The following is a 6,000-nucleotide window of genomic DNA, read 5'->3' on the forward strand; positions in this document are numbered from 1 at the left end:
TCCAACTTTTTCTGTGATTCCATTGAATGCATACCTAATCACACAAAACCAAACAGAAATCTTAGAAACACAAACACAAATCGAAACCGAAATCTTAGAAACACAACCTAATCAACCAAAATATATAATAATAATAATAATAATAATAATAATAATAATAATAATAATAATAATAATAATAATAACACAAATCCAACACAATGAAACATTGAAAACCATTTGAAAAATCACTTAAGAATATCTTAAAAACCATTTGAAAACCATTTCATGAGGATGAATTATTATTTCAAACCCAAGGATTAGTTTGTATACCATACTTCAAAAAAAAAAAAAAAAAAAACCCCTCTTTCAATCCACCTAAATATTTCAATAAAGTTGCTCTACTAATTTTTTAGCAACTTCACATCTCCTTTCATTCTTACCTTCGTAACACAAACACAAAGTTGCTCACCAGTTTGGAAACACAAACACCAATCCAAATCATACCCAAACACGTACCTAATCCTATTTGTTCATTAACAACAACATAATCACCAAATCCTATCTGTTCATCATCATCATCACAAAAAAAAAAAATCAAAAAATTAAAAATAAAACAGAGTTGTATGTGCCTCTTCCAAGTACTTCTTCGACCTCTTTGTCACACTCTTCAACCTCTTCATCATGATCATCAATTTGGATAGATCAGAGCCTTTTATATGCACAAATTTTAGCTACAAAAATTTACTTTGCATAGATCAAGTCTTATACATGTATCAAGGCAGAGAAATCGGGCTCAACATATCTTGCCATTTCATCAAGGCAGAGAAATCGGGCTCTCTCTCGATGAATCCATTGGTCGTCTCTTACCTCACTTTTTGTCACTCGTTAAAATTATCTGATAAGTCCAACTCATTACATAGCGATATCTCCTTATTATTGAAATTACATATCAGGTGCCATGTAAACTGAATTTACTAAATTTTTCACTTTCCATTTATCTCATTCATAATCTCCATTTCTTTCCCCAAATATACATTCTATCAAAAAAAATGGAAAATTATAGAATACTCTAAGACTACTGAATAATCATCCAAAAAGAAAAATTATAGAATAACACATCTATTTTCAAGCTTTTCTATGTGTACAATCACCAAAATATTCCATGTTGTAATTAAAATGCGAAGAAAAAACAAACAAACAAACAAACAAACAATGGAAGAGTAAAGCTCATCAACTTGTTTCAAATAAATTGTGTCTTAGTTCATAGCACATTTCGAAAGTGTGTTCAAATTTTAGTTGTTAACCAAGCTATAATATATAGAGCCAAGATTTATTCTTTGTGACAATGATGTTTGTTCACCAACCAGGATCTGGAATTAAATCCAAGTTGAATTATACTTTTGGGTTCTTCCATATGAACATTAAGCTACCAGCCAATGACTCCGAAGGATTCGTAGCAGCCTTCTATGTAAGTTCACATTTACATATATATTCGTGCTCCTTGGTATAGGTTATCACTGAAAAAAAAAAAAAAAAAAAACCGATCCAGTGCAAGAAACTCCCGCTAAAAAGGTGTCACTAATAACATAATGTAAATCCTTTTTTTTATCTTTCTTTCTTTTGGCAGTTGAAATCGGAAGATAGTGAATTGGATTTTGAGTTCTTGGGCAACAAAAAAGGGAAGCCCACCAGAGTCCAGACGAACGTCTTTTTAAAAGGAAAAGGGGGTAGAGAGCAGAGGATCCATGTATGGTTTTAAGATATAGAATACTGATAAATTAAATGTCACAATACAAATTTTTTTTTATTTTTTGTTTTTAGCTCACCAACATATTCAAAATTACATCCCAACTAATCTTGAGATTTATGTATTTCGCATATACCAAGTAATTTCCGTCATTTTCATAAAATCTTAAAAAAAACTAACAACCATATATTGTAGTCAAATATTTTTTCCAAATCATTTTTTTAAGCTCTCTAATTTCTAAAAAAAATAAATCATAAAAATTGTAACAATATATTCAATAGAAAACAAAACCTAAATATTCGATAGAAGTAACCAAACACCAAATATATTCAAAAAAACATACATATAGATGTATGTATGTTTCTACAATTTAAGTAGTATTCAAAAGCATACCCACCTTTCCCTCTCTCTCTCTCTCTCCATTTTCTTTTCTCCTTTTCTTAGGTTCTCAGAAATCCTATGATGATCAACCTTTCTCTATGGTGTTTGGTTGCTTATATAGATTTCAAAAAGCTGTAAACAATATATCAAAACCCAAATATATTATAGGTTATTAATAGCAACAAAGATACTATTTAACCAAAAAAAAATAAAATAAAACATTTCCAAAAAACAATTTCACATGCCCTTTGCCTCCAAATCCTTCTCTACTTTCTTTTTACCTTTCCTATACTAACTACAAAAACACATAAATCTAGGGCATGCTCTTCACTTTAAGAAGACCCATAAAACTCATAAAAAAGAGGGACCAATTTCACACTTAAAAAGCCATCAACCCATACACTTTCTTTAGCAAGTCCCCTTCTCAAGACACTTCTCCATTTACCCCCACTCACTTTATATAGAATAGAATGAATTTATATATAAATACTGGTTAAGATATAGAATATTGATAAATTAAATGTTACAATACAATTTTTTTTTTTTTGATTTTTTGTTTTTAGCTCACCAACATATTCAAAATTACATCTCAACTAATCTTGAGATGTATGTATTTCGCATATACCAAGTAATTTCCGTCATTTTCATAAAATCTTAAAAAATTAACAACCATATATTGTAGTCAAATATTTTTTCCAAATCATTTTTTTTAAGCTCTCTAATTTCTAAAAAAACAATAAATCATAAAAATCATAACAATATATTCAATAGAAATCAAAACCTAAATATTCAATAGAAGTAACCAAACACCAAATATATTCAAAAAAACATACATACAGATGTATGTATGTTTCTACAATTTAAGTAGTATTCAAAAAGCATACCCACCTTCCTCTCTCTCTCTCTCTCTCCATTTTCTTTTCTCCTTCTTTTCTTAGGTTCTCAGAAATCCTATGATAATCAACCTTTCTCTATGGTGTTTGGTTACTTACATAGATTTCAAAAAGCTGTAAACAATATATCAAAACCCAAATATATTGTAGGTTATTAATGGCAACAAAGATACTATTTTGGTTCACTACAACAAATATACTATTTTAATAACATACAAAGACTGATCTAATATACAAAGACCCACACTATTTTAACCAAAAAAAAATAACTTGACTGTGTTGAAATAGACAAATTTTCATGAATCAAATTCCCAAGTTTACAGAGAAATTAGAAGAGAGAAGTTATTTGGTGTGATTTTGACTATGTTGAAATAGAAAAAATTCCGTCCCAAGTTTAGAGAGAAATTAGAAGAGAGAAGTTAAATTAAGGCCAACAACAAAATCAAATTGAGGCAACAAAATCAAAATTAAAATTGAGGCAAAATCAAAATCAAAATTAGCATGAATCAAATTGAGGCAATAGCAAAATCAAAATGACACCAAACAACTTGAGGCAACAGCTTGAGGCAACAACAACCTAACAAAAGTCAATCAAAATCACACCAAACTAAACATTAGACCAAATAAATTCAAAGAAAGAAACAGAGGAATAGGGGGTTCGGGGTTGGGTAGAGAGAGAAAGTAAGAGAATAACTTATTCTTCAAAGCTTGACAACCACTCACCACTCCTGAATTCACCTCCAAATTCAGACCCAGCTCACCAAATTAGCTCTAAATGTAGAAGCACTCCTAAGTTTCCATCAAACAAATCCAATGACACCAACCCACCAACAAAACTACTTCTATTAAGTCTTAAAACTCAAAACCCAATAAAAATTCTCTTTTTTTTGGCAATAACAAACATAATTGGGTACAAACAAATCAACATAATTTGAAACTTTTCTCTAAACATAAACACAATTACAAACTAATCGAAACCCACAATGGAATTGAAGTCACTATCAAAAAATAAAACACAAAAACACTCACCGATCAATGGAAGCGGTGTATACAGAAAGCTCTGAAACTGAAATGCTGTTTTTCGGAGAATTGTTTTAGAGCAATCCAAATACCTAAAAATGATATCCAGAAAATACCAATTAACAAATCAATTTAAGGTTTAGAAAAACAAAAATCAAAATCAAAATGAGTACTCTGTTACTCTGTAAGGGTCTGACGTGGGTATATTTAGGCGGCAATCGTCATTCATCTGAACCATCGATATATACTTAAATTCATCTTATCCGTTAATATCAAATGTATCTCTGATACATTTTATATATTTTCAAAAACCCTTCTCCCTTATTATATAGATGGGTTTGGGGTTTGGAATCATATATATACATACATATTGGAATCATGTATAGAGAATTCTCCATTCTCCCTTTGGAGCGCCCCATGCCAACATGAAAATGGTGTTTTTTGATCAAAATCCACATAGCAACCATCCACACCAAACCAAATCTATATAAGTTTACACAACATCAATCTGCCTTTAAATAATCTTTAACTTTATATAACGTCAATCATTTTCAAAGTTTGTCAACAATAAAACCAAAATAGTGTAAATTCTACACTCGAACTCTCTAGCTTTGCACCAATATAAACTTATTGACATGCAATGCATGTGCTTACACTACTACACATAGTCAAAAGACGATTTATAAGTAAAGAATCATCTTTTAGCTATCAAAACAAATATTCATAAAGTGTATTAGTATAGTCACAAATTACTTTCACATATACACATGACAAAGTTTCAGATTTACACTTGAAAATGAAATGCATAATTACATACACTTGAAAATGACAAATCAAAATAAGTTTCTTCATCAACAAAAGGGCATAAATCAGTTGTGACAAAAGTAACTGTAAAACTAATGATGCCTAAGCTCTCCTACATTCCAAAACAATTACCAAATCATTTATAAGAAGTATCTAGACGAAAATCGGAATACTTAAGACAAAGCTTTAAAGATAGAAGGTTTGGAATATATAAAACTAAACAAATTGCTTAAAATTTGAAAGATTCTAAATGACTCAAATAGCATGATGAAATTCTCAACAACTAATCAGAGAATTCTAAAAAAATAAGAAGACTTTTGCTAATGAAAGTTTGAAAAGTATGATACTACAAATTCAAACCAATTAAGATATTAATTTCAAAATCAATTAACTGAAAAATTCAAATCCTAATCATTAACACAAAGAAGCCATGCATTTGACCATGAATTTGAATCTTAGTAAATAAAAACTCAAACTCAGCTTTATAGCTTTAAAACAAATTAACTCATTAATTCTATAATTCTGTTAAGAGTCCATTGGTTGAATTTACAAAATCATTGCATTCATATAATGTCCCAATGTGACTAAAGTAATCATGTAAATGAAAAATTACTTTAAATAAGAGTAATTACACAGATAATTAATTTGGAAGTCATTAATTACATCAACTACGACAATTTTAAAATTGAAATTGTTGCATTAAAAAATAACTATAGTAAAAGGACTTTAAAGTGGTCCAATAGTCATTTTAGTAACTATATATGAAATAAATAATAAAAAAATCAAATCAAATCAAATCAAACATATTAAAGGAATGTTATTCAGAGAAAAAAAAAATGTCTGATATGAATTGCTAGCATATCACTCGTGCCTAAAGGCACTCCCATATAAACAACTTAAATGGTTTAATCTTTTCTCTATAAAAAATAAATCATACAACATGGAAGTTTGAAGAGAGTACCTTAATTGGAGAGTTCAAGGGTGCCATTGGTTTGTTTCCTTCTATCAATGAACAACCCCGGACTCTTTCAAAAGCTTCTTCATCTCATCCAATTCCTATAGATTCATATCCAACCAACAATGGTAGAGTATTTAGCATGAATAAGGAAGAAGATCAAAAAAGCAAAAGTACTTTAGGAACGTGACATATTTCAAACAATTATTTAGGAACAT

The sequence above is a fragment of the Camellia sinensis genome, chromosome 15 (genome assembly GCF_055761805.1).
Source record: "Camellia sinensis isolate YWXY chromosome 15, ASM5576180v1, whole genome shotgun sequence".
Taxonomy (NCBI): Eukaryota; Viridiplantae; Streptophyta; class Magnoliopsida; order Ericales; family Theaceae; genus Camellia; species Camellia sinensis.